Genomic DNA, 24,742 nt, shown 5'->3' with positions numbered 1-24,742 from the left:
ACATGGACAATAATGGTAAGCTGACATAAGAGACACACTTTCTAAAGTAGGTATACATCAGCTGACCTGTAATTCCAGCACTTCGGGAGGCTGAGGTGGGTGACCTCCTTACCTGAGGTCAGGAGTTCAAGACCAGCCTGCCCAACATGGTGAAACCCCGTCTCTACTAAAAATACAAAAATTAGCTGGGTGTGGTGGCACATAGCTGTAATCCCAGCTACTCAGGAGGCTGAGGCAGGAGAATCGCTTGAACCTGGGAGGTGGAAGTTGCAGTGAGCCGAGACTGCGCCACTACACTCCAGCCTGGGCGACAGAGTGAGACTCCGTTTCAAAAAAAGAAAAAAAAAAAGTAGGCGCACATCTAGTTTATTATATAAGTATTTTAAATCAGTGGTTTTGTATATGCCAATAAGAACCCATTAAAATGAACAAAACAGATCTCATTCATAGCCGAAACAACAAAATAAAATAATTAGGAATATATTCAAGCAATTATGAGAACTTATATGAAAAAAGCTATACACTCTACTAAGAGACATGAGAAAAAACATGAATCAGTGGAGAGATAAGCTATTTTCCTTCATGGTAAGAATTATTATTATAAAACAAAACTTCTCCAGATTAACACATAAATTTAACATAATTTCCATCTAAATACCAATGTAATTTTAATTTTTTTTGTAAATTACATCTGAAGTTGATCTGAGAAAAACTGAGAATGACAAAATATTGAAAAAGAAGGATGATAAGGGGAGCACATCCTGTCAGATGTTAAAAAGTATTATAAACGTATAATTTTAATGTGTGGTACTAGAACCAGAATAGTTCAATAGAACAAAATAAAGTCTAAAAGTAGACAATAATGTTGATAAGAATTTTCTATATAACAAAGGTGCAGGCAGGGCGCGGTGGCTTACACCTGTAATCCCAGAACTTTGAGAGGCCAGGGCAGGCAGATCACGGGATCAGGAGTTTGAGATCAGTCTGACCAACACGGTGAAACCCCGTCTCAATAAAAACACAAAAATTAGCCAGGGGTGGTGGCATGCACGTGTAATCCCAGCTACTCAGGAAGCTGAGGCAGGAGAATCGCTTGAACCCAGGAGGCAGAGGTTGCAGTGAACCGAGATTGTGACATTGCACTCCAGCCTGGGAGACAGAGCAAGACTCTGTCTCAAAACAAACAAACAAACAAAACCCCCAAAAAACAAACGTGCTATATTTCAGGAAGCTTAGTGGTAGGGCTGCCAGGAGTATAAAGATGAAAAACATGCAGGATCCAATCTAGAAAGAAGATTGAGACAAGAGCACAACTCTTAATATAAAACAAAAAGAACTAAGTGGCATATGGGACAACAAATTAGGCAACTAAAGTAATTCAAAGGAAAGAGAAAAAGTCTTGGTTATGTTTGCCAAGCTTTGAATATTAGACCTGCTTTGTGTCCCAGAGACTGTCAGTGCACCCTGTTTGTGCAATTTTAACCAGGATTAGGCCAGTGTGGGAGCCACTCCACCAGACTTCTAGGTCATTTCATTAGAGTCGCCTCAGAAGTCCTGGTGAGGCAATCCCAGGAGTCCTCTTTGGCTGTCTTACTTGGTTTTCTCAAGCAAGGATTCTGCTAGACCCCTGAATCTGAGTACCTCTCCCTTTTTAGCTCCAGTCCCCACAGGGCCATTTAAGAAAATGTACTCATGTTTCTGATTCATTACTATGTTGTGATGACTATTCTTACAAACACTTTTGACGTCTATAGGCCTCAGAGCCACTCAAAAGTCCTGTTTGGGCCAGTCTCCTGGCACATGAGAGTCCCTCTTTATGGCCAGTGGTGCAGAATGGCTTTCATGGGAGAGAACAGTCTGGCAGTCTTAAGGCTTGGTGTGGTAAAGTCACATGGATCCTGAGAAGGCATATGCACAGACACCAGCTCAGTCATCCCAAGGAGACAGCTCATCTTTCCGTAAGTATTTCTCAAAGGGTCTCCTGGGTAACTTTTGCATTACCATCACCTTAGAGCTTGTTAAATATTCCTGGCTCCCACTTCAGATCTGCAAAAAAGGATCTCAGAATCTAGGGCCTGAAAAAAAAATATATATTTTTTACAAGTTTCTCTGCATGTTAGGCTTCTAAAATGACACCTGTTCTACATCTAGTTTCAGAGTTGCTCAATACTGCCCTCTAAGCAATGATTCTGAGTCAGGGGTCCTTACTGGTTTTTCAAAAGACACTCCACAGTTCCGGATCCCTAAACCACAATGGAAAACACCTAAGGCCTGGGCTACTTATAAGCTGTAGATCGTAGCAGCTACAGCCTAATCCTCCATCAGTAGCCTTTTTTTTTTTTTTTTTTAAATTATCCTTCCTCCCTGTAGCCTTCCATTGCCAACTCAAATTCTTTTAGGTTTTATGAGCTGTAACTGTGTGTTTTCCATGGCAAAAACTGGTATCCTAGAGCTAAAGATTCTTTATATCCACATGCCTGGTCAATCTTTTCTTTTTACTTATCTATTTATTTTTGAGATAGGGTCTTACTCTGTTGCCCAGGCTGGAGTGCAGTGGCACAATCATGGCTCACTGCAGCCTCTATCTCCCAGGCTCAAGCAATCCTCCCACTTCAGCCTCCCAAGTAGCTGGGACTACAGGCGCATGCCACCATGCCTGTGGGGAAAAGAGAGGTCAGCTTGTTACTGTGTTTATATAGAAAGAAGTAAATTTAAGAGACTCCATTTGGCTCTGTATTTGAGATGCTGTTAATCTGTGACTCTACCCCCATCCTGTCCTTGCTAGAGACATCGCTGTGGTAATTAAGGTTGAAAAGATTTTGGGCTGTAAGGAATGTGCTTTGTTAGGCAAATGCTTAAAGCCTGCTTGTGGTTGAAGGTCAGTACCATTCTCTTAAATCTCAGTAAAAGAAAAAATCTGTCTCCTGCCCGTCCCTGGGTAAATGGAACATCTCCGTGTATCTGTATGTCTTACTGCTGATTTACTCCCTTATCTTTTGAGCAATAAATATTGAGGGAACTCAGGGGCTGGTGCCGGTGTGGGTCCTCTGTAAGCACAGCACTGGTCCCCTAGGCCCCGCTTTTCTTTCTCTATACTTTGTCTCTGTGTATTATTCTTTTTCTCAAGTCTCCCGTTCCACCTAACGAGAAGCACCCACAGGTGTGGAGGGGCAGGCCACCCCTTCACATGCCTGGCTAATTTTTGTATTTTTTTGTAGCGATGAGGTTTTGCCATGTTGCCCAGACTGGTCTTGAACTCCTGAGCTCAAGCAATCCATCCACCTTGGCCTCCCAAAGTGCTGGGATTACAGGTGTGAGCCACTGTGCCTGGCCTAATCTTTTCATTACAATATCCTTTGCTCTTTTCTTTCTATTCCTTCTGCCATGCCCTAGAGATCTTTACTGCCAGAATTAGGCTCACACACACCTTCTTAGTCTATATGGTTCCAGTCTTCTCTTTCTAAAATCTTTTCCACCTACTTTCTGCTCAAAAACCTAAAAGGACTCCTGGTATCATCCATATCAAGTCTAAATGTGTCTGTTTTCCAGGCCCTTTATAACCTATCCCATTTTGCTTATTAGACTTTACTTCTAACTATTCTACATATGTTTTCCATTTGTTGCCCACATATGTGTCCTGCTGATTTCAACCCATGGGTCAGATTCATCTCAGTGTCCCCGGAACGTGATAAAAAGAGGCAGGGTAGGGCCCAATAAATGCAAGCTGACTGAGTCAACATTTGCCATTTGTTTCCCTTTCTTTTCTTTTCTTTTTTCTTTTTTTTGAGACGGAGTCTCACTCTGTCGCCCAGGCTGGAGTGTGGTGGCGCCATCTTGGCTCACTGCAAGCTCCGCCTCCCGGGTTCCCGCCATTCTCCTGCCTCAGCCTCCCAAGTAGCTGGGATTACAGGCGCCCGCCACCATGCCCAGCCAATTTTTTTGTATTTTTAGTAGAGACGGGGTTTCACCATGTTAGCCAGGATGGTCTCGATCTCCTGATCTCATTGATCCACCTGCCTCAGCCTCCCAAAGAGCTGGGATTACAGGCGTGAGCCATCGCGCCCGGCCCTGCCATTTATTTCCCTTTCAACATCCTCTTTTTATATTCCACATACTCTTCAAGTCCCACATTCTGCTTGAAGACCTCCTCAGTTTCTCCAGCTCTTATGACATCCTCCTTCACTGAAAAAAAAAAAAAAAAGAAGGAAAGAAGAAAGAAAGGAAGAAAAAAATTCCCACAATGGGCTTTTGGAGCGACAAAAGCATAGGGAAGAGAAAGGAAGATTAATAGTCTGATAGCAAACACTCTTTAGTTATTCAGGAAATACATCAATCATGAGTCACTGACTTTCTATGGTACCATATAATCTGTATTATTCTGTTTAGAACACATATACTGTCAGTGTTCCGTGCTAAGCATGTGAAATGAATTCATTCTGCCTCCCTACGTCAGTTCAGAAGTAATTGCTTCCTGCTTCCCTGATTCCTTGTGTTGAGTTAAATGCTCACTCTCCATGGTCTCATGACACCTTGTGCTTACTTTTTTTGTTTTTTGAGAGAGGATCTCGCCCTGTCATCCAGGCTGGAGTGCAGTGGCATGATCTCGGCACACTGCAACCTCTGCCTCCTGGGTTCAAGTGATCCTCCCGCCTCAGCCTCCCGAGTAGCTGGGACTAAAGGTGCATGCCACCACACCTGGCTAATTTTTGTATTTTTTGTAGAGACAGGGTTTTGTCATGTTGCCCAGGCTGGTCTTGAACTCCTGGGTTCAAGTGATCTGCCTGCCTCAGCCTCCCAAAGTGTTGGGATTACAGGCGTGTGCCACTGCACCCGGCCCTTGTGCTTACTATTAACTTAATCTCTTGTATTGAAAATGCCCATTTATTAGTCTGATTCCCCCTTAGACTTTGAGTTTCATGAGAGAAGGTCCAGGCTTACTAGTTTTTTTTTTAAATCTGTTCCTTTTATAGGTATGTCAATTCTATACGTGTAGATGGCACATAAACCATCTCTGAAGTAACTAGACTGTAAACTTTGGAAGATAATGATCATGTTTTGTAATCTTTTTTTTTTTTTTTTTTTTTTTTTTGAGACAGAGTCTCACTCTGTCACCCAGGCTGGAGTGCAGTACTGTGATCTCGGCTCACTGCAAGCTCCACCTCCCAGGTTCACCCCATTCTCCTGCCTCAGCCTCCCAAGTAGCTGAGACTACAGGCGCCCGCCACCACACCCAGCTAATTTTTTTGTATTTTTAGTAGAGATGAGGTTTCACCATGTTAGCCAGGATGGTCTCGATCTGCTGAACTCGAGATCCGCCTGCCTTGGCCTCCCAAAGTGCTGGGATTGCAGGCATGAGCCACCACTCCCGGCTCATGTTTTGTGTTTTTTATCTTTATATTCTGGGTTCCCAGCTCAGTGCTCAGGTGTTCAGAAAGTTTGTGAATGTTAACATTTCTGTGCTCTGTTCCTCTCACCACCCACAAGCAACCTTACACTTGCCCATCAAAACCTAGTAACTGAGCACTTTTATTCTAGTTAGTGCTTATACAGTGTTATTCACTGAGATTAATGCTGTTGACCACTGTGAGAGAGAAACAGTAAGCAAATTTATTAATTATATTTTGCTTGGAAATTCTATAAAAGAGTTTGTTTAAATAAGAACTTCTGCCTCTCTTTCCTACTTTCAGAGAATAAGTTTTGGAGCCAGGCAGAATTAGATATGAATCTTGGCTTTGCAAATACACTAGCTCCTGGCCTTGGGTATGGCCTTTTGGGATATTAAATTAAAGATGGGGATAACAATACCTGTTCTATAGGATCATTATGATGATTGAATGTGTAAAGAGAGAAAAGGTGTTTAAGCACCACACTTGGCACATAACAAACATCCACAAAAGTTAGTTTTTACTCCTTGATTCTCTCCTTCCTCAAGAGGATCACTTGGATCACCTCTTTCCACACAGTATAGAGTGTATTACATGACATTGTCTAGTTTAGCCTAAGGTTAGGCTTCCTTTTCTTATACTACCTGTTTCCCAGGAGCTTTGAGTCTATATTTGTATACATTTGAATATGTAATGTGTACATGTTTGGAAGTCTATATAACTGCCCATAGTGTTCATCTGTATATAAGAGCCATAGGTTTCCAGCTATTCTCACATTTAGGTTGAGAAACTTCAGAGGGTTAAAATTGCTGAAAAGGGGCCGGGTGCGGTGGCTCACGGCTGTAATCCCAGCACTGTGGGAGGCCGGAGCGGGAGGATCACGAGGTCAGGAGATCGAGACCATCCTGGTGAACATGATGAAACCCCGTCTCTACTAAAAATACAAAAAAATTAGCCAGGAGTGGTGGCGGGCACCTGTAGTCCCATCTACTCTGGAGGCTTAGGCAGGAGAATGGCATGAACCCGGGGGGTGGAGCTTGCAGTGAGCAGACATTGTGCCACTGCACTCCAGCCTGGGTGACAGAGCAAGACTCCGTCTCAAAAAAAAAAAAAAAAAAAAAAAATTGCCGAAAAGAACACATGCTTCTTTCCCCTTGCTACTGCCATCTCCAGCAGCCTGATTCCCCCTGTTAAATGCAGCACTGTGAAAAATTCCTGGGATTAAGCTACGGTGAACAGATTCCACTATCAGTATCTAAAAGCAAATAGGAGGAGTGCTCCCCAGAAGTATCCAGCTATAAGACCTGCATGCTGCTATTGCTCAGTAATAAAAAATGATAAATGGGTGATGCCACTTTGTGCATCCCAGGTTCAAGCGATTCTCCTGCCTCAGCCTCCCGAGTATCTGGGACTACAGGCGCCCACCACCACGCCCAGCTAATTTTTGTATTTTTTTTGTAGAGATGGGGTTTCGCCATATTGCCCAGGCTGGTCTTGAACTCCTGGGTTCAAATGATCCACCTGCCTCGGCCTCTCAAATTGTTGGGATTACTGGCGTGAGCCACCGTGCCCAGCCTCTCCAGGGTTTCAGCTGGGACCATGAAGCCTCCACTCTAGGGATAAGGGCAAACTCGGAATAGACCAGCTCTCATAAAGCCCAGCTTTGACTTCCTCAGACACTTGTTAGATGAAAGTTTCAGCCTCTAGCCTGTTCGCTTGACAGAAACAAAAGTAAACCCTTCTGGAGAGAGATAACATCATATAGAACTTCAACAGGCTAGAGCTCAACAGGCTTTTTTGAAGAAATTGACAACATGGTTCTAAAATTTATATGGAAATGCAAAGGACCTAGAATAATCAAAACAATATTGAAAAAAGAACAAATTTAGAATATTTATACTCACAAGTTCAAGATTTGCCATAAAGCTAGAGTAGATAGATACAGATTAATGGAACAGGATCAAGTCCAAAAATAGATCTACACATATATAGTCAACTGAGGACCAACCAAGGCATCAAATCAATTCAATGAGGCAAAGGAACGCCTATTTAACAGATGTGTAAAACAACTGGGTATCTCTATGGAAAGACAACTCTGACTCCTATGGCATTCCATACAAAAAATTAATTCAAGATGGATCGTAGACCTACATTAAAAACTAGAACCATAAAACTTCTAGAAGTATATCTTTGTGACTATGGAGTAGACAGAACTTTCATAGGTAGAACATAAAATGTACTAACCATAAAAGTAAAAATAAAATATTGGATTTCAAGAAAATTAATTTTTTTGCTTATCATAAGACACCATTTTGAAAGGAATAAGTAAGAAATAGACAGGAGACGGCCCCAGCCCGCGGGCTAACGCCGGCACTCTCCATGAGACTGCTGGCCCCCGCGCCTGCTGGCGCTGCACCGGCCTGGAGAGCGCGCTTCGCGCTGACTCAGCGGCGACCGCGGCGGTGTTAGCCGCTCTTGCGCTCTTTTCCTTCCTAGGGCGCCGACCCCGCCCGCTTGCTTGCTTGTTTGCCTCCCTGCCTGCCTGCCTGCCTGCCCGGTGTCACGCAAGAGAAGGTGCCAGGGGACGCGGAGCGACGAGGGGCCTGCAGTCCCGTCCAGCTCCGTCTCTGGCGTTGGCGCTGCGGCCGTGGCGAGGACTGCGGTGACAAGGACGAGGGCCGCTCTCCCTGCTCTCTGTGTGCCGCTCCGCTGGCTAACCATCTGGACTGCAGGCTGGGAGGAGAGATGGAGTGATAAGGAAGATGTTTATGAATTCCTCTGTGGGATCAGAACTCCAAGTATAGCAGCAAGGGTGGATGAACAGGCTCTATTAGGGCTAAATCCAAATGCTGATTCAGACTTTAGAAAAGGGCCCTGGCCTATTTTGAGCAGTTAAAGATTTCCCCAGATGCCTGGCAGGTGTGTGCTGAAGCTCTAGCCCAGAGTACGTATAGTGATGATCATGTGAAGTTTTTCTGCTTTCAAGTACTGGAACATCAAGTTAAATAGAAATATTCAGAACTAACCACTGTTCAACAACAACTAATTAGGGAGACGCTCATATCACGGCTGTAAGTTCAGAAGCTGAATCCCCAACCAGAGAAGACCTTCATACGAAATAAAGCCGCCCAAGTCTTCGCCTTGCTTTTTGTTAACAGAATATCTCACTAAGTGGCCCAAGTTTTTTTTTTTTTTTTTTACATTTTCTCAGTAGTGGATCTAAATCCAAGGGGAGTAGATCTGTACCTGCGAATCCTCATGGCTATTGATTCAGAGTTGTTGGATCGTGATGTGGTGCTTGCGTACATCAGAGGAGGCTCCTAGGAATACTCTCATAAAAGATACCATGAGGGAACAGTGCATTCCAAATCTGGTGGAATCATGGTATCAAATATTACAGAATTATCAGTATACTAATTCTGAAGTGTCGTATCAGTGCCTTGAAGTAGTGGGGACTTATGTCTCTTGGATAGACTTATCCCTTATAGCCAATGATAGGTTTATAAATATGCGGCTAGGTCAGATGTCAATAGAAGTTCTATGGGAAGAAGCATATGACTGTTTATTTGAAGTTGTAAATAAAGGAATGGACCCTATTGATAAAATGAAACTAGTAGAATCTTTGTATCAAGTATTACAGTCTGCTGGGTTTTTCAGCATTGACCAGGAAGATGTTGACTTCCTGGCCAGATTTTCTAAGCTGGTAAATGGAATGGGACAGTCATTGATAGTTAGTTGGAGTAAATTAGTTAAGAATGGGGATATTAAGAATGCTCAAGAGGCACTACAAGCTATTGAAACAAAAGTGGCACTGATGTTGCAGCTACTAATTCATGAGGATGATGATATTTCTTCTAATATTATTGGATTTTGTTACGATTATCTTCATATTTTGAAACAGCTTACAGTGCTCTGGGATCAGCAAAAAGCTAATGTAGAGGCAATCATGTTGGCCGTTATGAAAAAAGTTGACTTACGGTGAAGAATATAACTTTGAAAATGAGGGTGAAGATGAAGCCATGTTTGTAGACTACAGAAAACAACGGAAGTTACTGTTGGACAGGCTTGCTTCAGTTTCACCAGTTACCACTGGCCTCTGTTCACAGAGTTTTTAGTTCTACACCGCAGAATTGGCAGACTACATGGTTTATGGAAGTTGAGTAGCAATAAGATTACTGTATATATTGGCAGAAGCTCTTCCAGTATCTCATGGTGCTCACTTCGCAGGTGATGTTTCAAAAGCTAGTGCTTTGCAGGATACGACGTGAACTCTGGTAACATCAGGAGTCAGTTCCTATCAGCATACATCTGTGACTTTGGAGTTCTTCGAAACTGTTGTTAGATATGAAAGTTTTTCAGGTTGAACCTCAGCACATTCCATGTGTACTAATGGCTTTCTTAGAGCACAGAGGTCTGCGGCATTCCAGTGCAAAAGTTCGGAGCAGAACGGTTTACCTGTTTTCTAGATTTGTCAGATCTCTCAATAAGCAAATGAATCCCTTCATTGAGGATATTTTGAATAGAATACAAGATTTACTAGAGCTTCCTCCGCCTGGGAATGGCCACCACTCCTTACCGAGCAGCGATGATCAACTTTTTATTTATGAGACAGCTGGAATGCTGATTTTTGATAGTGATACCCAGCAGAATGGAAACAAGCCTTAATGAGTAATCTGTTGACTCCACTAATGGAAAAGTTTAAAATTCTGTTGGAAAAGTTGATGCTGGCACAAGATGAAGAAAGGCAAGCCTCTCTAGCAGACTGTCTCAACCATGCTGTTGGATTTGCAAGTCGAACCAGTAAAGCTTTCAGCAACAAGCAGACTGTGAAACAATGTGGCCATTCCAAAGTTTATCTGAACTGTTTACAGACATTCTTGCCAGCCCTCAGTTGTCCCTTACACAAGGGTATTCTCAGAAGTGGAGTACATACTTTCCTTCATCGAATGATTATTTGCCCGGAGGAAGAAGTTCTTCCTTTCATCCCATCTGCTTCAGAACATATGCTCAAAGATTGTAAAGCAGAAGACCTCCAGGAATCCATTCCTCTTATCAACCAGATTACGGACAAATTCAAGATACAGGTATCCCCGTTTTTATGACAGATGTTCATGCCCCTGCTTCATGCAGTTTTTGAAGTGCTGCTCCGGCCAGCGGAAGAAAATGACCAGTCTGCTGCTTTAGAGAAGCAGATGTTGCGGAGGAGTTACTTTGCTTTCCTGCGAACAGTCCCAGGCAGTGGGATGGGCGAAGTTATAGTAAATCAAGGTGCAGAGAATGTAGAAAAAGTGCTGGTTACTGTTATCCAAGGAGCAGTTGAATATCCAGATCCAACTGCACAGAAAACATGTTTTATCGTCCTCTCAAAGTTGGGAGAACTCTGGGGAGGTAAAGATGGACCAGTGGGATTTGCTGATTTCGTTTATAAGCACATTGTCCCTGCATGTGTCCTAGCACCTTTAAAACAAAACTTTGACCTGGCAGATGCACAAACAGTATTGGCTTTATCTGAGTGTGCAGTGACACTGAAAACAATTCATCTCAAACGAGGCCCAGAATGTGTTCAGTATCTTCAACAAGAATACCTGCCCTCCTTGCAAGTGGTTCCAGAAATAATTCAGGAGTTTTGTCAAGCACTTCAGCAGTCTGATGCTGAAGTTTTTAAAAATTACTTAAAGCCGGGCATGGTGGCTCACGCCTGTAATCCCAGCACTTTGGGAGGCCGAGGCAGGTGGATCACGAGGTCAGGAGATCAAGACCATCCTGGCTAACATGGTGAAACCCCATCTCTATTAAATACACAAAAAATTAGCCGGGTGTGGTTGTGGGCGCCTATAGTCCCCAGGTACTTGGGAGGCTAAGGCAGGAGAATGGCGTGAGCCCAGGGGGCAGAGCTTGCAGTGAGCCGAGGTTGCACCACTGTACTCCAGCGTGGGTAACAGAGTGAGACTCTGTCTCAAAAAAAAAAAAAAAAAAAAAATTACTTAAAGGTGTTCTTCCAGAGAGCAAGGCCCTAAGGACTGGATTTCCCTGTGTCTACTTCATGATGAGGAATTCCAGTTAATTTAAAGAACGCCAATTTTTGTGTGCCATTCACACTGGTCTTTTTCACATTGTCTTGTTCGGAGCTTATTGCGGTATATGTTTGGGATTTTTCTGTAAAATGGGTGTATTTTCCCTAATACAGGTATGAAACGACAAAAGAAGCCTGCCCTGCATGCCAGTCCCAAATGTGTTCTGTTAAAGGATGCTCTTAAAAGACCACAGAAAGTTATCCTAGAACCTTAATTCTTTTTTCATTTTTTTATTTGAAATTTTAAGTCAAGTCCTTTATAAAGACCACAGCAGTGGAAAACAGTGTACTTTTTAAAAAATTGCTGAGTATAAAATGTTCGAAAATTTTCTTTATGTGTGAAGACACATAAAGTATGGGGGGAATACAACAAACAAAACCAAGTTTTTATAGATAGCCATTTCATTTGTTTAAACTGTTTCAATGCCAATATGTATTCTACAAAAGAGAATGGTTTTAGGCTCCAGTGTTATACTTTTTTATATATATAAATTTTACATAGTGAAATCTAAAAAAAAAAAGAAATAGGAGAAAGTTCCTCTAATATATGTATCTGGCAAAAGAGCATAGAGCATATAAACAACAAGTCAATAATAAAACATAAATGGGCCAGCTGAAAAATGAGCAGAAGTCTTGGACACTTCACAAAACATAAACAAATGGTCAATAAGGACATGAAAAAAAAATGCCAGTCTTCTTTGTCATAAGACAAATGCAAATTAAAACCTCAATATGATACCACTAGGCTGGCTAAAATATAAAAGGCAAACAATACCAAATATTGGCAAAGATGTAAAGCAACCGGAACTCTCATAGGAACATAAAATGGTACAAATACTTTAGAGAACTGGCAGGGCTTTCTGGTGTGTTTTGTTTGGAGACAGGCTCTTGCTCTGTCACCCAGGCTGGAGTACAGTAGCATGATCATAGCTCACTGTAACCTTAATCTCCTGGCTCAACTGATCCTCTCACCTCAGCCACCTGAGTAGCTAGGCCTACAGGTGCACATCACCTTATCTGGCTATTTTTTCTTTTTATAGAGATGGGATCTTGCTATGTTGCCCAGGCTGGTCTTGAATGGCAGTTTCTTATACAGTTAAATATACACCTATCCTATGGTCAGCAATTTCATTCCTACATATTTACCCAAGAGAAACAAAATGCATGTCCACAAAAATACTTGAACAATAATATTCACAGAAACACTGTTCATAATAGCTCAAAACTGGAAACAATCTAAATGATTATCAATAGGAAAATGGATAAATAGATGGTGGTATACAATGAAATATTATAACTGATAAGAATGAACTACTGATATAAGTAACAACATGGATGAATTTCAAAAGCATTATGTTGAGTGAAATGAGACAGATCACAATAATACATAATGTGTGTTTCCATTTATATTAAGTTCTAGAACAAGCAAAACTACCCATCTTAGTCCTTTCAGTATTGCTATAGCAGAATATCCAAGACTGAGTAATTTATAAAGAAAATACGTTTATTTATTTTATTTTACTTAAAATTTTGTTTTCATGTAAGAAAAGATGTTTGTTTAGCTCATAGTTCTGCAGGCAGGGAAGTTCAAGGACATGGCCCTGACTTCTGGCAAGGATTTTTGTGCTGTGTCATAACTTGATAGAGAAGGTCAAAGGGGAAGCAGACATGTATGAAGACAGAGAAAATCTTTTTATTTTTTTGAGATGGAGTTTCGCTCTTGTCGCCCAGGCTGGAGGTTGCTCACTGCAACCTCTGCTCACTGCAACCTCCACCTCCCAGGTTCAAGTGATTCTCCTGCCTCAGCCTCATCAGAATTGCTGTTGCTGTCCATATGTCTAACAACATTCTGATCAAAACCACTTGGGTAATTGCTAAGAAGTTTCAGACTTTCTCTATAGCTATCCTCTTTTTCTGAACCCTCAGCAGAATTGCCCTTAATGTTCTGTTCATGGCAATACAGACTTTTTCAGTATTCACTTCAAAACTGTCCCAGTCTCTACCTATGACTCAATTCCAAAGCCACTTTCACATTTTTCAGGTGTTGGTTATAGCAACACTTCACTCTCTGGCATCAACTTTCTGTCTTAGACTGTTTTGTGCTGCTATAAAAGAATACCACAGACTGGGTAATTTATAATGAAAAGAAAGTTATCGGTTCACAGTTCTGGAGGCTGGTAAGTCCAAGATAGAAGGGCTGGCATCTGGTGAGGGACTTTTTGCTATGTCATAACATGGTAGAAGGCATCACATGGCAGAAGGATAAAGAAATCATGGAGGAGAAGGAGCAAGAAGGGTGAACCCACCTTGCAATAATGATAGCAACATTAGTCTATTCACAAGGGTGGAGCCCTCATGGCCTAATCACCTCTTAAAGGTCTCACCTCTTGACACTGTTACAATGGCAACTAAGTTTAAAGTGGGCTTTGGAGGGGATAAACATTCTAGTAGGATTCCTGCTTATAGTAGTATGTCAAGTGCTGACTGGTAAGTCCTACACTCACTCAAAAGCAGTGCTGGAGTTGGAAAACCTTAATTTTGCAACCATCATAGTAAGAACTGATTCAAGTAAGAATCATCAATAGATGCAAGATATATGCATCTGCTTACACTATTTCCCCTACAGATTGCTTATTAGTTATAAGGGTAAAGTATGGAAATATCTCAATGGAGTGATCAAAATTAATAAGGGCAGGTGGGAAAACATCAGATAAACTCAAAATTAAAAGAATGCTATTGCTGGGCGCAGTGGCTCATGCCTATAATCCCAACACTTTGGGAGGCCGAGGCAGGTGGATCACGAGGTCAGCAGATCGAGACCATCCTGGCTAACATGGTGAAACTCCCTCTCTACTAAAAATACAAAAAATTAGCCGGGCATGGTGGCAGGTGCCTGTAGTCCCAGCTACTCAGGAGGCTGAGGCAGGAGAATGGTGTGAACCCGGGAGGCGGAGCTTGCGCCTCTGCAAGTTGAGTTGAGATTGCACCACTGCACTCTGGCCTGGGCGACAGAGCAAGACTCTGTCAAAAACAAAAACAAACAAACAAAAAAAAAAGAATTCTATCACACAAAAGAAGAATTGTTTTTTTCCTCAAAAATGTCAATGTCATAAAAAACAAAGAATAGCTGAGGAACTGCTCCAGATTAAAGGAGACTGTAGTGAAGGAAAATAAATACTATATAAGACAATATTGGGTTAATTGTTAAAATTGTAAAATAGACAGTAGCTAATGTATTGCATCAATATTAAAATATACTAAATAAGTTTATAGAGGTGACAACTCTATCATGGTTACTTGCGATAATATTCTTATTCTTTGGAAATTCACAATGAAATATTTTGTAGAAAAGGGTCATAATGTATATGTATGAAATTTACTCTCAGATTGTATGTGTAAAAAAAATTGTGTGTGTGTGCATGCATGTGTGTGCACATTTGAAGAAAGAGAAAGAGAGTGAACACACAGGCACAAAATAATAAAGCAAATGAGACAAAGTATTAACAATCAGAGATTGGGTGTATGGGAGTTTGTGCAATTTTTCTTACTAGTCTTGCAACTTTCCTTTAAGTTTTGAAATTATTTACAAATAAAAATTTAAAGAATAATCTATTAGGAGAGTTTAATAATAAATTAGACTCAGCTTAAAGCAAAATTGGTGAAATGAAAGAAAATTCAGAAGAAAATACACAGACTTAAACATGGAATTACAAAATGATGAAAAATACAGAAAAGAATGTAAAAGTCATATAGGACATAGTAAGCAGCTATAATCTTAGAAGGATAAGAGAGAGAAAATGGGACACAAGCAATATTTGAGAAGACAATTACTTAGAATGTACCAAAGCTTTATATACTTGATATCTTTATCTGGTTACAGATTCAAGAAATGCCACAAAGCCCAAGCAGGATAAATGTACACCTAGGCATATGACTGTAAATCTATAAAAAGCTAAAGACTTAGAGAAAAATCTTAGAAGTAGCATAAGAAAAAAGCCAGTTTACTTGCAAAAGATCAAAAAGTAAGACTGACTGCTAATTTCTCAAAGGAAACAACATAAGTCAGAAAACAATGGAATGATATATTCAAAATGAAAGAAAATAACTAAGTTAGGATTCTACATTCAGCAAAAACATTTTTTCAGAAGTGAACATGGAAATAAAGATGATTTCAGACAAATAATACCTGAGAAAAATGTGTCACCCATAGACCCATATTAAAAGACATGCTAAATGGTATTTTTTAGGCAGAAAGAAAATGATCTCAATGGAAGCACAAAACTGAAAAAAGAAATATAGAACAACATTAAGTTAACAAAAGTGGGTAAATCTTAATTAATGATGATTTTATAAAACAACAGCACTGACAACAATAATAACAACATTTTGTAGAACTTAAAAATATATATAAAATGAAAATATATGGCAATGAGACTGGGCACGGTGGCTCACGTCTGTAATCCCAGCACTTTGGGAGACCAAGGTGGGTAGATCATCTGAGGTCAGGAGTTCGAGACCAGCCTGGCCAACATGGTGAAACCCTGTCTCCACTAAAAATACAAAAATTAGCTGGGCATGGTGGCACAGGCCTGTAGTCCCAGCTACTCAAGAGGCTGAGGCAGGAGAATTGCTTGAACCTGGAAAGCGGAGGTGGCAGTGACCCAAGATCGCTGCCACTGCACTCCAGCCTGGGTGACAAAATGAGCTTCTGTCTCAAAATAAATAAATAAAATAAAATAAAATAAAATAAAATAAAATAAAATAAAATAAAAATATATGGCAATGAGAACACAAAGAGAATGTGTGTGCACACGCATGTGTGTGTGTGTGTCTGTTGGGTGGTAATTGAACTTAAAGGGTTTTAAGGTCCTTGCATTGCCTGGGAAGTAGTAAAAGTTTCTATTTGATTCATGATGTAATTTCCAGGGCACCCATTTTAAAGGATCACGTCCTTTTTTTTTTTTTTGAGATGGGGTCTCACTTTGTCACCCAGACTGGAGTGCAGTGGTGCAATCTTAGCTCACTGCACCCTTTGCCTCCCAGGCTTGAGTGATCCTACCACCTCAGCCTCCTGAGTAAATGGCACTACAGGTTCATGCCACCATGCCTGACTGATTTTTTGTATTTTTTGTAGAGATGGGGTTTTACTATGTTGGCCAGGCTGGTCTCGAGCTCCTGAGCTCAAGTGATCCATCTGCTTCAGCCTCCCAAAGTGCTGGGCATGAGCCACTGCACCTGGCCTTCAGGGCAACCAGTTTAAAAAAAAAAATTGTATATAACTAATAAACTAATAGGGTAAATAAAATTAAAAATTAATTAGTCCAAAATATGCAAAAAAGGAAAGGAAATGAAACATAAAACAAGTGGGACAAATAAAAACAAATACTAAGATGATATATTTAAGTTCAAATAAATAATTACATTAATATAAATGGGTTACAATTAAACATTGTCAGATTGTGCATTACTTTCCTATTGCTACTATAACAAATTATCACAAATTTAGTGGCTTAAAACAACACAAATTTATTATCTTACAGTTCTGGAGGTCAGAAGTCCAAAATAGATTTCATAGGCTAAAATCAAGATGTTGGGAGGGCTATATTCTTTCTGGAGCCTCTAGGGGAGAATCTATTCCCTGCCTCTTCCAGCTTCTAGAGACCATCTTCATTCCTTGCCTCACAGATCTTTCCATCTTCAAAGTCAGCAGTGTAGCATCTTTAAATCTCTCCCTGTCTCTGACTGTCTGCCTCCCTCTTTCACTTGTAAGGACACTCAGATAATCCAGCATAATCTCCCTATCTCAAGGTCCCTCATCACATCTGTGTAGTCCCTTTTGCCAGATTAGATAACATATTCACAGTTTCCAGGGATAGAACATAGATATCTGTGATGGTTACTTTTATGTATCAATTTGACTAGGCCATGAGGTACCCATATACTTGGTCAGACATCACTCTAGGTGTTTCTGTGAGGGTGTTCTGGATGAGATGAACATTTCGGTCATTAGACTGAGTAAAACAAATTGCCTTCTGAAATGTGGACATACCTTATACAATTAGTTGAAGGCCTGAATGAAATAAAAGGCTGATCCTCCCTCAAGTAAAAGATAATTCTCCTGATAAATGGCCTTCAAACTGGAACATCGGCTCTTGCTGCTTCTACAGCAGCTTCTGGACTTCAGACTCAAACGAGGACATCAGTTCTGCAGATTCAGAACTTGCCAGCCTCCATAATCATATAAGCCAATTCCTTATAATATGTATGTATATATTCTTCTGTTTCTTTGCAGAACTTAGACTAATACATCTTGGAGGGGGGCATTATTATGACTACCACAGATTGGATAACAAAATCCAATTCTATGCTGCTTATAAAATATACCCCTTAACTATGAGATTTAGATAATTTTAGGTAAAAGAATGGAAAAAGATATGACCTAAAAAGACAAACCAAAAGAAAGCTGATGAACCAATATCAGACAAAGTAAACTTTGAGGAAAGAAGCATTACTATAGATAAAGAGGATTCTGCATAACAATAAAAAATCACAGCTGGGCATGGTGGCTCATGCCTGTAATCCCAGCACTTTGAGGGGCCAAGGCAGCCGGACCACTTCAGGTCAGGAGTTCAAGCCCAGGCTGGCCAACATGGTGAAAACCCATATCCACAGAAAAATACAAAAATTAGCCGGGTGTGGTGGCACGTGCTTGTAATCCTGGCTACTTGGGAGGCTGAGGCAGGAGAATTGCTTGAACCCGGGAGGCGGAGGTTACAGTGAGCAGAGATTGTGCCACTGCACTCCTGCCTGGGCAGCAGAGTGAGACTTCATCTCAAAAATAAAAAATAAAAAATAAAAAAAAAATCAGCTCAACAGCAAGATATAACAGTTCCAAATGTATTTGTAGCTAATAACATGGTCTCAAAATATATAAAGCAAAATGAACAGAACTACAAGAAAATAGACAATTCCACTTTTAAAATGTGACATTTTAATGTTCCTCCCACAGTAATAAAGAGACAAAAATATTTAATGCTGTAAAAGACTTAACATAATTTGCAAACTTGACCTTACTGAGTTAATTGAACACTGCTCACCAACTGCAGAATATATATTCTTTAAAGTGTGTATAGAACCAAAATAGAACATGCACTGAGCCGTACAGCAAGTTTAAATACATTACAAAGGACAGAAATCGTACAAAATATGTTCTCAACACAGTGGAAATAAAATGGAAATCAGTAATAGAAAATTAAAAAGTCACTATGTAGATATAACAAAGATAATAAGAGAATATTTTGAGTATCTTTTTAGAGAACCTGAAAATTTAGATGAAATGAAAGAATACCTGGAAAAATGCAAACTACCTAAACTGACATAAGTAAAAAGAGAAAATCTGAACAATCCTTATCTGAAAGAAATAAAATCAGTAATTCATTTTTTAAATTAAAAAAAATTTTTTTGACAGGATCTCACTCTGTTACCTAGACTGGACTGCAGTGGTGTGATCTCAGCTCACTGCAACCTCAACCTGCCAGGCTCAAGTGATTCTCCCACCTCAGCCTCCCAAGTAGCTGGGACTACAGGTGTGTGTCACCATACTCAGCTAATATTTGTATTTTTTTTTTTTTGTAGAGATAGGGTTTCACCATGTTGTCCAGGTTCGTCTTGAACTCCTGAGCTCAAGCAAACTCCCAGGCGCAAGCAATCCTCCTGCATCGACCTCCCAAAGTGTTTGGATTATAGGCATGAGCCACTGCACCTGGCCTGAATCAATAACTTAAAACTTCTAGGCCGGGCATGGTGGCTCACACCTATAATCCCAGCACTTTGGGGGGCCGAGGTGGACAGATCATTGGAGGTCAGGAGTTCAATGCCAGCCTGGCCATTCTGGTGAAGTCCTATCTCCACTAAAAATACAAAAATTAAGCCAGGCCTGGTGGCACACATCTGTAGTCCCAGCTACTAGGGAGGCTAAAGCAGGAGAATCGCTTGAACCCGGGTGGCGGAGGTTGCAATGAGCCGAGACGATGCCACTGCACTCCAGTCTGGGTGACAGAGCAAGACTCTGTCTCAAAAAACAAACAAGCAAGCAAGCAAACAAACAACAACAACAAAAACTTCTACACCAAGAAAGTGACAGCCTTGGATGTTGTTCACCAGTGGAGTGATCTAAACATTCAAAGAGAAAAAAATACCAATTTTATTCAAACTCTCCTTGAGAACTAAAATAAGATAGAATTTCCAACTCATTTTATGACACTAACATGACTTTTGTATCAAACCATAATAAGAACATTACAAGAGAAGTTGGGCACTGTGGCTCATACCTATAATTCTGGTACTTTGAGAGGCCGAAGTGGGAGGATCATTTGAGGAAGGCCAAACTGGGAGGATCATTTGAGATCGGGAGTTTGAGATCAGCCTGGGCAACAACAGTGAGACCCTGTCTCTATAAAACATTAAATAAAAATCTAGCCAGGCATGGTGGCATGCTCCTGTAGTCCTAGGTACCTGGGAGGCAGAGGCAGGAGGATTGCTTAAGTTCAGGAGTTCAAGGTTGCAGAGAGCTATAGTCAAGCCACTAAGCCACTATAGTCCAGCCTGGGTGACACAGCAAAACCTGTCTCTTTAAAAAAGAGAGAGACCACTACAAGAGAAAAGTTACATGTCAAATTTTTAAATTAATATAAATGTAAAATCTTAACCAAAATATTAGCATACCCAAACTAGCAATATACAAAAAACTAATACTCCATGACCAAATTGGGTTTATTCCAGGAATACAAGATTAAGTTACCATTCAAACAAATCAGTCACTGTGGTTCATCATAAAATGAATAAGGTCCCCACAGCTAACAGCATGCTAAATGGGGAAAAACTGAAAGCCTTTCGTCTAACATCTGGGACAAGACAAGGACGACTGCTGTCACCACTTTTATTCAACCTAGTACTGTTGCAGGATCCTTGGGGTGTTGCTTTTCTGGCTGGGAACCTCTGTGACTGGTGGCACCTTTGCCTGAGTTTTGCTCAGGCCTGCTGGTCTTATTCTGCCCACTCAGCCTGGCAGGCTGTGCTCAGCCCACACTAAGGGCCTGGATCCCACGCCTGCCAAGGGCAAGCCAGGCATGGAGTGGCAGCAGGTGTGTGAGTGAGCAAGCATGGGGGTCTGGCCACTGCGCACAGTCAGGCATGTCAGCTGCTGCCATAGGGCAGGCAGCTCCAGGTACTGATGTGGGTGCTGACTCTGTGAGGTTGCAACTGGACCATGCACATTGCAAGCAGCTTCCACGCCTGCCACTGGGGAATGTGGTGGCTCCCAGAAGCTTGGAGACTCCAGGAGTCACAGGGCCCCAAAGACAGAGCCATAGCACTGGCTCAGGGAGTTCCCAGGTCTGGGCTCCCTAAAGGGCCACAGTTCTTCTTTCTTTCTCTTCATCCTCAATGTGGTGAGCAAGGAGCGTTTCAGCCCTGTTTGTGTTACACCTCTTTTAGTCCCACCATTTGGTAGGTCCTGAGTTCTTGACCTGCGTGCAGGAAGAATGAGATGTGCAGGCAAATGGAGGGTGAGCAAGGTGAAGAGGACCTTTACTGAGTGACAAAATGGCTCAGAGGAGGCCCTGGAGTGGGTAGCTCCTCTCTGCAGCTGGTTGTCCCAAAATCTGCTCAGCTCTGGCTGAACTGGGGGCTTTTCTGGCTGAAATGGGTCTCAAAAGGGAGGAATGCACACCGATTGGTCCATGGGAAGCCAAGGGTGGGCTGGGAAAAGGCACCACTATTTCCCACTCTAGTCTGCAGGACTGGCAGGCAGGCTCCCAGCCTTCAGGCCCTCCCTTCCACCCAGGAGCCTGTCTGCCTCCCACTGCTGTCCATGGCATCCAGGTTATCATGCCAAGGGATACCTGCAGGCCAACACCAAGCTGCCCTCAGCCCCTCCTTAGCTTCCCTCCCATTCTCGTTGGTGCCCCAAATCCAGAGGGGCCCAAGGCAGCAGGGGACTGTCATGTCAACACTGCCCCAAATGTGTGCACACCCGGCTGGGTTGCGACACTGCCTGGGCCCAGCCCCAACCTTACTCCAAGATTGGAGTGGGTGCTGGGTGCAGGGAGAGGCCAAGCAGTGGGAGCAGACTTCTCTGAGCCTGGTGGGGGAGTGGGAGGTATCTTCCCAGGCTGCCAAGAGTGCAGAGATGCCTGGCTCTGCAGCTGTGGCTTGGGTGACTGCAGCTGCACCCAGATGGGTGGGGCTCCTGCCTGCTCCTGGACCACCCAAGAGCACAGGGAGGCCCAGGTCAGTAGCCACGACTTGGACAGCTGTAGCTGCACCCGTGAGGGCAGACCTCCTGCCTGCTCTGTGGAGTGAGAGGCCTGAGTCTGCAGCCACAACTTGGGCAGCAGTGGCTGCGCCTGGAGAGCTCCCACTCCACCAACTTGGAAGGGGTAGGGCTCCCATTTGTTGCTGGCTCCTGCCGGCTCTGTGCAATGTGCAGCTGGAATGATGGCAGCAGACACGCCAGATGGGCCACTGCTATCATCAGTACTACAAGTCCTAGCCAGAGCAACTATGCAAAAGAAAGAAACAAAGGGCATCCAAAATGGAAAGGAAACTGTCCAAACTGTCCTTGGTTGCAGACAATATGATCTTATGTTTAGAAAAGCCTAAAGATTCCACCAAAACACTATTGGAACTGATAAACAAATTAAGTAGCAGGATACAAAATCAACATACAAAAATTAGTATTATAGCTTTTCTGTATTTCAACAGTGAACCATTTGAGAAAGAAAACAAAGCAATCTCATTTACAATAGCTACAGGAAAAACAAAAAACTTAGGAATAAACAACCAAAGAAGTGAAAGACCTCTACAATGAAAACTATAAAACATTGATTCAAGAAATTGAAGAGGTTACCAAAAAATGGAAAGCCATCTCATGTTCATAGATTGGAAGAATCAATATTGTTAAAATGTCCATACTACTTAAAGTGATTTACAGATTCAATGCAGTCCTTATCTACATACCAATGAAGGCCAGGTGCTGTGTATCACTCATGTGTATAATTCCAGCACTTTGAGAGGCCAAGGTGGGAGGATCACTTGAGCCCAGGAGTTTGAGTCAGCTTAGGCACACAGTAAGACTCTGTCTCTTCAAAAAATAAAAAAATTAGCCAGGAGTAGTGGTGCACACCTGTAATCCCAGCTACTCAGGAGGCTGAGGCAGGAGGATTAATTGGGCCCAGGAGGTAGATGCTTCAGTGAGCTGTGATCACACCACTGTACTCCAGTCTGGGTGACAGAGGGAGAACTTGTCTCAAAAGCAAAACAAAACAAACAAGATAATACCAATGACATTCTTCACAAAAATATTTTTGAAAGTTCTAAAATTCCAAAGCTATCCTGATCAAGCAGAAAAAAACTGTAGGCATCACATGCCTGATTTCAAATTATACTACAAAGCGATAGTAACCCAAACAGCATGGCACTAGCATAAAAACAGATACATAGACCAGTGGAACAGAATAGAAAACCCAGAATCAAATCTACACATTTACAGTCAACTCATTATTGACAAAGGTACCAAGAAAATATGCTAGGGGAAGTACAATTTCTTTAATAAATGGTTCTGGAGGCCGGGCATGGTGGCTTACACTTGTAATCCCAGCACTTTGGGAAGCTGAGGCAGGCGGATCACAACATCAGGAGATTGAGGTCGCAGTGAAACCCTGTCTCTACTAAAAATACAAAAAACTAGCCAGGCATGCTGGCAGATGCCTGTAGTCCCAGCTACTCGGAAGGAGACAGGAGAATAGCATGAACCCAGAAGGCAGAGCTTGCAGTGAGCCGAGATCGCACCTCTGCACTCCAGCCTGGGTGACAGAGTGAGACTCCATCTCAAAAAAAATAAAAATAAAAATAAATAAATAAATGGTGCTGGAAAAGCTGGATATCCATATGAATAAGAATTAAACCATACCCCCATTTCTCACCATATGCAAAATCAAATCAAAATGGATTAAAAATTTAAGTGTAAGAACTTAAACTATGAAACCACTAGAAGAAAACATTGTGGAAATGCTTGAGGATGTTGGTCTGGGCAAAGATTTCTTGAGTAAGACCTCAAAAGCACAGGCAACCAAAGCAAAAATGGACACATGGGATCATATTAAGGCAAAAATCTGCACAGCAAAGGAAACAATCCATAAAGTGAAGAGATAACCTACAGAATGGGAAAAAATACACACTACACACTAGTCAACTGACAAGGGATTAATAACCAGAATATGTAAGGAACTCAACTCACTAGTTAAAAAATATCCAATTTAAAAACGAACAGGCATTTCTCAAAAGAAGGCATACAAAGGTTCAACAGGCATATGAATAAATGGTCAATATCACTAATCATCAGGGAAATACAAATCAAAACCACAGTGAGATTTCATCTAATCTCCAGTTAAAATGGCTATTATCAAAAAGACAGAAAATATCAGCAGTAATGTTTGGGAAGAAGGAAAAGAAATTTTAAAAGATAGCAAATGCTGGTAAGGATGCAGAGAGAGGGGGATGCTTATATACTGTTAATGGGAATATAAATTAGTACAGTCACTATGGAAAACAATATAGAGATTCCTCAAAAAAAAAAAAAAAAAAAAATAGAACTACCATATGATCCAGCAATCTCAGTGATAGATATATATCCAAAAGAAAGGAATTCAGTATATCAAAAAACTCTCATGTTTATTGCAGCTCCATTCACAATAACCAAGATATGAAATCAACCTAAGTGTCCATCAACAAATGAATGGATTTTTAAAATGTGGTATATGGGCCAGGAGCGGTGGCTAATGCCTGTAATCTCAGCACTTTATGAGGCCGAGGCGGGTGGATCACGAGGTCAGGAGTTCGAGACCAGCCTGGCCAATATAGTGAAACTCTGTCTCTACTAAAAATTTAAAAATTAGCCAGGTGTGGTGGCTTGCGCATGTAATCCCAGCTACTCGGGAGGCTAAGGCAGGAGAATAGCTTGAATCCAGGAGGTGGAGGTTGCAGTGAGCCGAGATCGTGCCACTGCACTCCAGTCTGGGTGACAGAGCGAGACTGTCTCAAAAAAAAAAAAAAAAACCAAAAAAGTAGTATATGTACACAGTGGAATATTATTCTGCCATTAAAAAAGAATGAAATTCTGTCATTTGCAACAATATGGATGGAACTGGAGGTCATCGTTAAGTTAGATAAGGCAAACACAGAAAGATAAATGTCACATATTCTCACTCATGTGGAGTTAAAAAAA

The 24,742-nt window shown here is 41.6% G+C and overlaps 1 protein-coding gene and 1 pseudogene across 1 annotated transcript in view; one reads left to right on the top strand and one right to left on the bottom strand.

The window, feature by feature from the left end:
- ASIP (agouti signaling protein) overlaps positions 1-24,742 on the bottom strand; it is a 90,921-nt gene that overhangs the window by 44,934 nt on the left and 21,245 nt on the right. The gene's annotated exons all lie outside the window — the stretch shown is intronic.
- On the top strand, positions 1,892-11,672 carry LOC108533065 (exportin-T-like; annotated as a pseudogene).

Source organism: Rhinopithecus bieti, unplaced genomic scaffold (genome assembly GCF_001698545.2).
Source record: "Rhinopithecus bieti isolate Rb0 unplaced genomic scaffold, ASM169854v2 scaffold_65, whole genome shotgun sequence".
Classification (NCBI taxonomy): domain Eukaryota; kingdom Metazoa; phylum Chordata; class Mammalia; order Primates; family Cercopithecidae; genus Rhinopithecus; species Rhinopithecus bieti.
Note: the sequence above shows the minus strand (reverse complement) of the source record. Positions and strands in the feature narration are given on the sequence as shown.